The 13,331-nt window shown below is 40.7% G+C and overlaps 1 protein-coding gene across 1 annotated transcript in view; it reads left to right on the top strand.

Annotated features, from left to right (window-relative positions):
* LOC124619409 (26S proteasome non-ATPase regulatory subunit 12) overlaps positions 1-13,331 on the top strand; it is a 95,817-nt gene that overhangs the window by 74,598 nt on the left and 7,888 nt on the right. The window lies entirely within an intron of this gene.

The following is a 13,331-nucleotide window of genomic DNA, read 5'->3' as shown; positions in this document are numbered from 1 at the left end:
TGTGTGTGTGTGTGTGTGTGTGTGTGTGTGTGTGTGTGTGTGCGCGCGCACGCGCAGGCGTGCTGCTCATTTGTGTGGTTGAGGGGGGGGGGGGGGGGGGGCTTAGTCAACTTGTGCACACTCAAGTTATCATAGAGCAAACTGAGTTTCATAAATTTGGAAAAAAATCACATAAACAGTTACTAAAGGTCAAATGGAGGAACTGACAAGATTGCTCAATATATTGAAAAAAGACAGGTATGGCAGCAAACTTGGTAAAAAGTTGTCATGTTATTTGCTCCACTAACTATGTTGGAGGGCCACTGGAGGCAACTCAAACAAAAACAATTTTTATCCTCCATACTTTTCTCCATAATCAAATTCACTATTCCTTGATAACTCAGGGTATGTCCTATCAACTAACCCCTACTTTTGGCCAAATTGTCCCATAAATTACTTTTATCAGCAATTTCATTTAGTTATCTTCGTGAGTTATTCAATCTACCCGCCTAATCTTCTTCATTCTTATGCAACACCATATTTCAAAACCTTCTACTCTCGTCTTTCCTAAAATGTTTATCATCCACATTTCATTTCTGTATAAGGTTACATTCCAGACGAAAAGCTTTATAACATTGTCAGCTATTTTGTTCCCCAAATTGCAAAAGTCAACAGTTACTTTCAGTGTGCAATTCTCGCAGCATTATCTGATTTGATTTGACCACATTCCATTCAGTCTTTTTTTTACTCTTCTTGGTGTTCATGTTATGATCTCACTTCAAGACACTAGCCATTCAACTCAACAAATCTTGATAGGCAAGTTACATAAAGCTATTGTGTATATTTTCTCATTGTTTTCTCTTGTATAATCCAGTCTAGTATTTTATAACAAAACTAGAACCTGCCTTCTCCTGCAGTCTTGCTGCATTTTTTATATATTAAGGTACAGTCACTGTTAAACATGGGACTCGGAGAAACTTCTCACATTCCTGTACTTTATCTCCCAGAAGTTCAGCTGCTTTTATAATTGCAATGTTCATGGCACGAAACTTCTAGGATGTTCTGAAATTGTAAAGAAAGGGCTGTTCTCAGAAAGATGTTTTGAACAATGAAAATTGATGGCAAGGTGCTTGAAGTAATTATTATTTTTTGAAGGCATGTGAATTGACAAGGCATTGGTCTCTTCATCTAAAATTAGAATGAAACAAAATAGTAGAAAGAACTGAAATATTGGAAATTTGCCTCTAATAAAGTTTTGCAATGTTAGTGCATTATTTCTTAATTGTGAAAAGTATGAAATGGAAAGGTGTCACAGTGGCTGGCTGGTATATCCATGTAAGAGGGAAAATTTCCAAGTACTGCTCACAAAACTCACACAAGTACAGAAAGCTATTTTTTGGAACTTTTAGTTCCTTCCTCAAGTAGGGAAGAGGGATCATGCTATGTGGAGGGGTAAACATTTCTGAAAGTAGTAGTATGTTGTCAGCCCATAGTGTTGCATAAATTCGCGGTGACATGAGGCATCAGTGGTGACTGTATCACGTTCATAACTGCATGTCGGGGTTTCATACAGCACAAACAGAAAACACAATAATATTGCAAATTATCACCTACCAGAATAGGCAACATCATCAGGAAAATCATACAAGCCAATATCTTGCATTCTGCCATTGCAGCCCAGCAGTGAAAGATGGACAGTTATTTGTTTTTCACAGCACAGTATGTTTTGCGTGCTCACCATTTCTGTAGGCGGGAAGCGAGTAGTAAGAGGTGTTTCGCAGGGTAACTGCTTCATCAGTGTTGTCCAAACATTAGGAAGTTACCATCCACTTAAAAGTATAAACACTGAAAGAGCACTATTCAGATGAGGCTACATATGTAAGAATTGGTAGTTAAATGGATTATAGATGTTGACATGTGTAAGGCTACACAAAAAGGATTACAGTAGGAAGAGATGGCAGTGTTTCTACTGATTTAAGAAATATTACTGACACAGTATTTAAATCAAACAATGGGAAATCCAGGACGGATTGTAACGGTACCAGAGAAGGAAAGTTGCTACTCACCATATAGTGGAGATGCTGAGTCGCAATAGGCACAATAAAAAGATTCACACAATTAAAGCTTTCGGCCGTTCAGGCCTTTGCCAGCAGTACACACACATACGCACACAACTTGCACAGACATCTGCAGTCTTAGAGAGCTGAGACCACACTGTGAACAGCAGCACCAGTGCATGATGGGAGTGGCGACTGGGTGGGGGCAAAGAGGAGGCTGGGGCGGGGAGGGGGAGGGGTAGTATGGTGGGAGTGGGGGACAGTGAAGTGTTGCAGTTTAGACAGAGGGCAGGAGAGAAGGTGTGGAGGGGGGAGGGGGTAAGTCGCGGAAAGGAGAGAAATATAAAGAAATTAAAAGACTGGGTGTGGCTGTGAAATGATGGCTGTGTAGTGCTGGAATGGGATCAGAGAGGGGGCTGGATGGGTGAGGACAGTGACTAACAAAGGCTGAGGCCAGGAGGGTTACGGGAACGTAGAATGTATTGCAGGGAAAGTTCCCACTTGTGCAATTCAGAAAAGCTGGTGTTGGTGGGAAGGATCCATATGGCACAGGCTGTGAAGCAGTCATTGAGATCAGGGATATCATGTTTGGCAGTGTGTTCAGCAACAGGGTGGTCCACTTGTTTTTTGGCCACAGTTTGTCAGTGGCCGTTCATGCAGACAGACAGCTTGTTGATTGTCATGCCTACATAGAATGCAGCACAGTGGTTGCAGCTTAGCTTGTAAATCACATGACTGGTTTCACACGAAGCCCTGCCTTTAATGGGATAGGTGATGTTAGTGACCGGACTGGAGTAGGTGATGGTGGTGGTGGTGGTGGTGGTGGTGGTGGTGGTGGGACAGGTCTTGCACCTATATCTATTACACGGGTATGAGCCATGAGGTAAGGGATTGTGAGCAGGGGTTGTGTAAAGATGGATGAGTATATTGTGTAGGTTCGGTGGACAGCGGAATACCACGGTAGGAAGGGTGAGAAGGATAGTGGGCAGGACATTTCTCATTTCAGGGCATGATGAGAGGTAATCGAAACCCTGGCGGAGAATGTAATTCAGTTGCTCCAGTCCCGGATGGTACTGAGTTAAGAGGGGAATGCTCCACTGTAGCCGGACTGTAGGACTTTGGGAGGTGGTGGGAGACCGGAAAGATAAGGCACGAGAGATTTGTTTTTGTACAAGGATGGGAGGATAATTACGGTCATTGAAGGCTTCAGTGAGACCCTCGGTATATTTTGAGAGGGACTGCTCGTCACTGCAGATGCGACGACCACGGGTGGATAGGCTGTACGGAAGGGACTTCTTGGTATGGAATGGGTGGCAGCTGTCGAAGTGGAGGTACTGCTGGTGGTTAGTAGGTTTGATGTGGACGGAGGTACTGATGTAGCCATCTCTGAGGTGAAGGTCAACATCTAGAAAGGTGGCTTGTTGGGTTGAGTAGGACCAGGTGAAGCAAATGGGGGAGAAGTTGTTGAGGTTCTGGAGGAATGTGAATAAGGTGTCCTCACCTTCAATCCAGATAGCAAAGATGTCCTCCTTACCCCCACCCAGTCGCCACTCCCGTCATGCACTGGTGCTGGTGTTTGCAGTGTGGTCTCAGCTCTCTGAGACTGCAGATGTGTGTACAAGTTGCATTTGTGTGTGTGTGTGTGTGTGTGTGTGTGTGTGTGTGTGTGTGTGTGTCTGCTGCTTACAAAGGCCTTAATGGCCGAAAGCTTTAATTGTGTGAATCTCTTTATTGTGTCTATCGCAACTCAGCAACTCCGCTATATGGTGAGTAGCAACTTTCCTTCTCTGGTATTGTGACAAAGTACTTAATAGCAGCTGAGCAAGGACTGCCCCAGAGCAGGCCCAGGTATTAATTGTACCCCAAATAAGTTCTTATGCGATCTGGATGGGACCGCATGTTGCCAAGATTGTTTAGCATACGTAGCAGAAGTTTCACTTGAAAGACTTAGCATATCCTCCATACATACTTAATTTCTCCCCATGCAATTTCCTGCCCTGAAGAAATACATTCATAGCAATTGGTTTGCTGTGGATGAAAAGGTGCACATGTGGGTACAGTCGTGCTTCTGTAAGCAGCTGCAAACATTTTTCAATGAAGGCATTGACTGTCTTGTTCAAGAGTGTAATAAATGCATTAGTGGTTATGGTGATTACTTTTGACTTTTTCATTTGACTGCCTCTCGTAAAATAAATTGTAGGGACTGCAAGAAGTTTTATATTGGCCAAATGGGGAGAAGTTTTGATGAACGTGTCAGATAGAATGAGAATAACTCATCCACATATGGCATGTATCTAAGAGGAATCGGCCATTCCTCATTATACAAGAACGGTTTGATAAATCTAGTAAATTTCCATGAAAGGATGGAATATTTTTGTTATGCTTCATGGCTGATTAGCTTGATTATTCCAAGGATCATATAAAGAGTTTCAACAATATGCAGTGTACAGTTCATTGTTGACAGCCATCTGAATTGGTCAGTGTGTAGTCTGTGATTGAAAATGAAGAAAACAGTTTCATACTGTTATTAAACATTTTCATTTGAAGGCTTGGACTGCCGCACAGATCAAAACAGAATTGGATGAAGTTCCTGGACTGTGCGCCATCGTTGATGACCACTTACTTTTGGATTAATGAATTTAAACATGATTGGACAAGCACCGAAGACGAAGTGCGCTCCTGCCATCCTATTGAGGTTACGACAAATGTACCATTGACAGAATCGATGCTGTGGTAAAAGAATGACCACTGAATAAAAATCATGACATTGCAGAGATTGTAAGCATATGAGTTAGGTCATAATATCGTACACAGAGAGATGACAATGAATAAGCTGTGTGCAAGATGGGTGCCGCTATTGCTCGCAGTCGACTGTAAGGGCATCAACCACAACATTTCGGCACAGTGTCTGGTGACCTTCAATTGCAATCTGCAAGACATTTTGCACCGATTTGTGACAATAGATGAAACATGGTTCTCCCATTACACATCAGAGTTAAAACGGCAGTCAAGTGCTTTGAATTGGTTCCCCATCCACACTATTGACCAGACTTACCCCCGGTGACTTCTTGCTGTTCCCTAACTTGAAACTTCGGCTTGCTAGAATGAAGTTTTCATCAAATGAGGAAGTGGTAGCAGTCAATGAGTGTCCTGCAGTTTGACAGAACCTATTTTTGCAGTGTATGAGAAATCCGGAGGATTTCTGGACCAAGTGTATATCCCTGAAAGGAGATGAAGTCAAGAAGTAATGTAAGTTGTTTATGAAACAAACATTTTTTGTTGAGTTTTTACCAGACTTGTCAAACCACCACCGTATATAAACAAAAAATTATAAAATTTACATAATGCTGTTGAGGGAGAAACCAGGAATATTTTGGAGGAAATGAAAATATAAAGCATCTGAAAAAGCAGCTATCACAAATACTAAATGAGCAGACAGATTTGCGGGGGAGGGGGAGGGGGGGACCAGGTGGTTTTTGGACAACTTTAGTTACGTTTTAAGTTCCATATGAACCAATGAATGTGAAAGTCTACTTTTAATGTCATGGCATCTGGTATTGTTGCAGAGCCACAGTGTTTTTAATGTGGTAGTGTCTGTTATATTATATTAGTGATGTTAATGTGTATTTTAAACTACCATAAGTACCACAAGTTTTGGAAGTATCACTTCAGCATCCTTGTCTGCATCAAGATGATTGAAAAGGCATCAGAAGGTGTTACCAGAAGAACTCTCCCTTCTGTTTGGAAGAAACTCTGGCCAGAGGAACTGCTATTTACTGTAATGGCATATGAAAATTTTACAAACTCTTTGTTTCTTGTAATAATGACCATTATAGTTCATTATAGTGGTGACATTATTGTGAATACAGTGGAACCTCGCATAGCAAACGTAATTTGTTCCAGAATCTTACAGTGCAAAACACTCATTAAGTGAAACAATTTATCCCGTGTAAATTAATGTAAAATATGATAATGCATTCCACACAGAAAAGTACTAAAAGTTTTATCTTATTCATGCCATTTATTCAAAGAAAATTATACATACAGCGTATTATGTGCTTTATTATTCATGACGCATAACTAATTCGTTTTTACTAGGAAGCTACCTGTAGTCATTTATTTCTGCCGATACTTCTCAACACTTGGTGAAAATTCAACACAGCATTATCATGAAATAAATTAAAAGCGAGCATAGCCACTTCTTCATTGGATGATGATTATCAAAGTACACTACAACCAATTCCGTCGCTTTTAAAATTTCTCTTATTGCGCCAGAAGAAGACCGCTTTGCTGTTACCACCTCCACCTCCGAAGAATGCCTCTCCACAATTTCCTGCTGCAAAATACATTGCAACTCCATAAGCTCTTTGATGGTCATTTCTTGGCTGTGATCTTCCACAAACCCATCAATATCATTGTTATCCACTTCTAGTCCCATGCTCTTGACTAAAGACACAATCTCATTGACTATAGGCTCCACAGGTACTGACTCAAAACGCCTCAGAGTCACATTCGACAACACACTCTTACCAAAACTTCTTCCAGACAGAAGGGAGGGTTCTCTTGGTAACCCCTTCCGACACTTTTTTGATCATCTTGACATGGACAATGACGTTGAAGTGATATTTCGAAAACACTCTGAGAGTGAGACTTCAGTCAACTAAAAGCAATGCTCGAAGATTGCTTCAGTGTAGAGTTTCTTAATGCTAGAAATTATCTGTTGATCCATAGGCTGGAGTAACTTAGTGGTGTTGGATAGCAAAAATTGGATCTTGATGAATTAAAATTTTTCAAGGAGGCTGTCTTGTAGGCCTGTAGAATGGGCAGGAATATTGTCCATTACAGGCAAGATAGGGAGTGGCAGATTCATCTCCAGCAAATATTTTTTCACTGAAGTGCCAAACTCTTCATTTATCTGGTCACAAAAAAGATCACGTGTCACTGAAGCGTTGTTGTTGTTGTTGGAGGATCTCCACATCACATTTAACCTGATATTCTGGATTTTACACTTCTTGAAGGCTCGTGGAGTTTCTGAATGGTAAACAAGCAGAGTTTGATTTTCAAATTGCCACTTGCATTGGCACAGAAAGCAGTAGGAGGTGGTCTTTCATTGGCTTGTGTCTGGGCAATGCATTTTCCTCTGCTGTATAAAGGTACACTTCGGCACCTTTTTCCAGAATACACACATCTTGTCACAATTAAAAATCAGCTGCTGATGAAGTTCTCCACTGCCTTTGTGTCAGAGCTGGCTGCTTTGCCATGCCTCGCAACGCTGTGGATGCTGGTTCTTCTCTTAAACTTCTCAAACCACTGAAGGCTTCCCTTAAAAACTTCTTCAGCTGCTGATCATCCTGGCGTCTTCCTAACGAGGTCGGCAAGAATTATTTTTGCCTTATCACAAATGATGTTCTCGTTAATAGTGTTGCCTTGCAATTGCTTTTCATTTATCCATATAAGGAACAACCTTTCGACGTGGTCCAGAATTCAAAACCATTGTTTTGATATTCTTGTCACTCCCTTTGAAGCATCTATCTCCTTAATCTTGCCCTTTCATTGATGGTAGTGAAAATAGTTCATGTAGACCAATTGTATGTGTGTGCTAAATCACCAACACTCTCAATGATTCCACATTTAATTTCTAAGATCATTGTATACTCTTGTGGTTGTCTTGCTGCAGCTTCTTTAGGGACATTTCTACGAAGGTTATTAAAATTTGCACTCACAAAAAACACTGTGTGGACACAAGTTTAGAAAAATGCATGATCACAAGCTGCACTGTGATGCTGGCAGAAAGGTCACTAAACCCAGACTGCAGTATGTACTAAATACATTGTTCACATGCTGCTGCTGACAATGAAAGGCGTTCATATTGTTGACTGTTTCCTCACCATGTGTGAATGGCTGGTGATGTCACACTAAATGTACTAACATTATTATAAACAATTTTAGCTTCCACTATGTAAGATTTCTAATTAAGAATAATGACAAGCACATAATGCATGCAATACTGTGGTCAGACAACTAGTGGTCTGCTGGTATACGTTGACCCCTTTGGAAAATGTCACTGTCTGAGCATACTCCTTGAACTTTACCTGTTCCCATTTTTTTATAACAGTTGTGTTTATGTCAGTGGAAGTGAAAGGACATGCTGTGCTGCTATGGTAAATATGTGAGCCAAGGACTTAGAAGCAATTTGTCAACAGCATTTTAATTACATGACATTTTACAAATTGTGTTCCTTCATGCATAACTATATGTAGATATTTTCAGTGAGTGAGTGCGTGCGTGCGTGCATGTGTGTTTTACGGGGACAAGTGTCTAGAGAGAGAGAGAGAGTGTGTGTGTGTGTGTGTGTGTGTGTGTGTGTGTGTGTGTGTGTGTGTGTGTTGGGTGGACAAGTGTCTAGTAATTATAATACACAAAGTGTAGTGATGTTAATTTAGTGATATACCTTTTATTTCTTGGTTTTGTTATTACAGACATCCGGAAATGGCAATAGGCCGAAACTGGCCATTAATGCAGCGTAATACATGATAAAATAAATGTCACCTTGTATGAAGAATTTGAAACGCTACAGTGAATGTGTGAAATAGTTTTATCATTCAGAAATTATATTGAGGCCGTGGGCCCAAACATGAAGAAACTAATTACGTAAGATAGTTCACTGTGTGCCAGTTCAGTTCTTTCAGCATCTCCTTGGCACTCTCCCAAGGGGCAAACAAGAATGTGACCATTCATGCTGCCCTTCTCTGTTGTTGTTGTTGTTGTTGTTGTTGTGGTCTTCAGTCCTGAGAATGGTTTGATGCAGATCTCCATGCTACTCTATCCTGTGCAAGCTTCTTCATCTCCCAGTACCTACTGCAACCCACATCCTTCTCAATCTGCTTAGTATATTCATCTCTTGGTCTCCCTCTACGATTTTTACCCTCCACGCTGCCCTCCAATACTAAATTGGTGATCCCTCGATGTCTCAGAACATGTCCTACCAACTGATCCCTTCTTCTAGTCAAGTTGTGCCACAAGCTCCTCCTCTCCCCAATTGTATTCAATACCTCCTCATTAGTTATGTGATCAACCCATCTAATCTTCAGCATTCTTCTGTAGCACCACATTTCGAAAGCTTCTATTCTCTTCTTGTCTAAGCTATTTATCGTCCACGGTTCACTTCCATACATGGCTACACTCCATACAAATACTTTGAGAAAAGACTTCCTGACGTTTAAATCTATACTCGATGTTAACAAATTTCTCTGCTTCAGAAACGCTTTCCTTGCCATTGCCAGTCTACATTTTATATCCTCTCTACTTCGACCATCATCAGTTATTTTGCTCCCCAAAAAGCAAAACTCCTTTACTACTTTAAGTGTCTCATTTCCTAATCTAATTCCCTCAGCATCACCCGACTTAATTCGACTACATTCCATTATCCTCGTTTTGCTTTTGTTGATGTTCATCTTATACCCTCCTTTCAAGACACTGTCCATTCCATTCAACTGCTCTTCCAAGTCCTTTGCTGTCTCTGACAGAATTACAATGTCATCGGCGAACCTCAAAGTTTTTATTTCTTCTCCATGGATTTTAATACCTACTCCGAACTTTTCTTTTGTTTCCTTTATTGCTTGCTCAATATACAGATTGAATAACATCGGGGATAGGCTACAACCTTGTCTCACTCCCTTCCCAACCACTGCTTCCCTTTCATACCCCTCTACTCTTATAACTGCCATCTGCTTTCTGTACAAATTGTAAATAGCCTTTCGATCTCTGTATTTTACCCCTGCCACCTTCAGAATTTGAAAGAGAGTATTCCAATCAACATTGTCAAAAGCTTTCTCTAAGTCTACAAATGCTAGAGACGTAGGTTTGCCTTTCCTTAATCTTTCTTCTAAGATAAGTCGTACGGTCAGTATTGCCTCACGTGTTCCAACATTTCTACGGAACCCAAACTGATCTTCCCCCAGGTCGGCTTCTATCAGTTTTTCCATTCGTCTGTAAAGAATTCCCGTTAGTATTTTGCAGCTGTGACTAATTAAACCGATAGTTCGGTAATTTTCACATCTGTCAACACCCGCTTTCTTTGGGATTGGGATTATTAAATTCTTCTTGAAATCTGAGGGTATTTCGCTTGTCTCATACATCTTGCTCACCAGGTGGTAGAGTTTTGTCAGGACAGGCTCTCCCAAGGTTGTCAGTAGTTCTAATGGAATGTTGTCTACTCCGGGGGCCTTGTTTCGACTCAGGTCTTTCAGTGCTCTGTCAAACTCTTCACGCAATATCATATCTCCCATTTCATCTTCATCTACATCCTCTTCCATTTCCATAATATTGTCCTCAAGTACATCGCCCTTGTATAGGTCCTCTATATACTCCTTCCACCTTTCTGCTTTCCCTTCTTTGCTTAGAACTGGGTTTCCATCTGGGCTCTTGATATTCATGCAAGTGGTTCTCCTTTTTCCAAAGGTCTCCTTAATTTTCCTGTAGGCAGTATCAATCTTACCCCTAGTGAGATAAGCCTCTACATCCTTACATTTGTGCTTTAGCCATCCCTGCTTAGCCATTTTGCACTTCCTGTCGATATCATTTTTGAGACGTTTGTATTCCTTTTTGCCTGCTTCATTTACTGCGTTTTTATATTTTCTCCTTTCATCAATTAAATTCAATATTTCTTCTGTTAACCAAGGGTTTCTACTAGCCCTCGTCTTTTTACCTATTTGATCCTCTGCTGCCTTCACTATTTCATCCCTCAAAGCTACCCATTCTTCTTCTACTGTATTTCTTTCCCCCATTCCTGTCAATTGTTCCCTTATGTTCTCCCTGAAACTGTGTACAATCTCTGGTTCTTTCAGTTTATCCAGGTCCCATCTCCTTAAATTCCCACCTTTTTGCAGTTTCTTCAGTTTTAATCTACAGTTCATAACTAATAGATTGTGTTCAGAGTCCACATCTGCCCCTGGAAATGTCTTACAATTTAAAACCCGGTTCCTAAATCTCTGTCTTACCATTATATAATCTATTTGATACCTTTTAGTATCTCCAGGGTTCTTCCATGTATACAACCTTCTTTCATGATTCCTAAACCAAGTATTAGCTACGATTAAGTTATGCTCTGCGCAAAATTCTATCAGGCGGCTTCCTCTTTCATTTCTTAGCCCCAATCCATATTCACCTACTATGTTTCCTTCTCTTCCTTTTCCTACTGACGAATTCCAGTCACCCATGACTATTAAATTTTCATCTCCCTTCACTACCTGAATAATTTCTTTTATCTCATCATACATTTGATCAATTTCTTCGTCATCTGCAGAGCTAGTTGGCATATAAACTTGTACTACTGTAGTAGGCATGGGCTTCGTGTCTATCTTGGCCACAATAATGCGTTCACTATGCTGTTTGTAGTAGCTTACCCGTACACCTACGTTTTTATTCATTATTAAACCTACTCCTGCATTACCCCTATTTGATTTTGTATTTATAACCCTGTATTCACCTGACCAGAAGTCTTGTTCGTCCTGCCACCGAACTTCACTAATTCCCACTATATCTAACTTTAACCTATCCATTTCCCTTTTTAAATTTTCTAACCTACCTGCGCGATTAAGGGATTTGACATTTCACGCTCCGATCCTTAGAACGCCAGTTTTCTTTCTCCTGATAACAACGTCCTCCTGAGTAGTCCCCGCCCGGAGATCGGAATGGGGGACTATTTTACCTCTGGAATATTTTACCCAAGAGGACACCATCATCATTTAATCATACAGTAAAGCTGCATGCCCTCGGGAAAAATTACGGCTGTAGTTTCCCCTTGCTTTCAGCCGTTCGCAGTACCAGAACAGCAAGGCCATTTTTGTTAGTGTTACAAGGCCAGATCAGTCAATCATCCAGACTGTTGCCCCTGCGACTACTGAAAAGGCTGCTGCCCCTCCTCAGGAACCACACGTTTGTCTGGCCTCTCAACAGATACCCCTCCGTTGTGGTTGCACCTACGGTACGGCTATCTGTATCGTTGAGGCACGCAAGCCTCCCCACCAACGGCAAGGTCCATGGTTCAAGGGGGGAGGCCTTCTCTGTTATATACTCCATATTTCCTGTTAGTTGTGTTTGGTGTGGGTCTCACATGTTTGAACAAATTCCTAGGATGGGTTTCACAGGTGTATCGTAAGCAGTTTCCTTTTTAGACTAACTCCATTTTCTCAGTATCCTATCAGTGAACCATAGTCGCCAACCTGCTTTACCCATGACTGAACCAGTGCTCTTGTCTCATTTCGTTTCCATACAAATTGTTACACCCAGGCATTTATATGAGTTTATACCTACTGTGACTCATGGATATTGCAGTCATAGAATATTGTGGTTCTTTAGTTTTTCAACGTGCAAAATTTTACATTTCTAAACAGTTACAGCAAGTAGCCAATTGTTACACAGTTTTGCACAAATATTCAGTCAGACCTTGATAAGATTTCAGCTTTTTAAAGGCAGTACACCCATGACTTTTAGGACATCATTTTTGAACAGTAATTCTGTGTATCACTTCTGCAGCCCTTCTTGTTGATGAGTGTAACATGTTTTTCCTAACCACTAGACATGGTTTTTTGTTGGACGGATCTGTAGTATATTGTGGGTCAAAGAGAGAATAAATCAGCTACATTTCTGTATAGAATTTGATAGGGATTCTGTTGAGGCCTAGAACTTCAGTGTTTCTCAACACCATTAACACTAAGATCTAATTCACTCATCTTCACAGTTGCATGAGATTTAAATTGAGGCAATATTCCTGGATTTTTATATATAAAGGAACATGAGAAAATGTTGCTCTTCATTTCTGATTTTGGTTTTATTACCTTCAGGTTTGTTCACTGTTTCAACTTTTTGTTTTTCTATCCTCAATTTCAGTTCCTGTCTTGTCTGTGAGAGTCTGGATGCTAACTTTGGTGCCGCTAACAAGTCTTAACATACAACCAGAATATCTTCATCTTTTGTAACAGAACTTTTGATAATATTCAGCTGTGGTAGTCATTGAAGGCTCTCTTGATAGCTAAATGTGTTTAATTCATGAACTCACTTGTCTGTACCACGATGCTTTGTATTACACCTACGTTTTTATAGGAATGCCTTATCAGTGACTGTATATCATGGAAGGACCCTCCCATTGTGAACTGTTCCACCAGGTACATATCAATCTAGAGCATGGTGAACTATTCTTTTAAATTTGAGCCACAGTTCTGCTACATGCTCCTAACCCGATCCAGATATTTTAAGTTCCTCATGGAGATACAGCACTACTGCCTCTTTACTTAG

The sequence above is a fragment of the Schistocerca americana genome, chromosome 6 (assembly GCF_021461395.2).
Source record: "Schistocerca americana isolate TAMUIC-IGC-003095 chromosome 6, iqSchAmer2.1, whole genome shotgun sequence".
Lineage (NCBI taxonomy): Eukaryota > Metazoa > Arthropoda > Insecta > Orthoptera > Acrididae > Schistocerca > Schistocerca americana.
The sequence above is the reverse complement of the archived record's forward strand: the minus strand, read 5'-3'. Positions and strand labels throughout refer to the sequence as shown.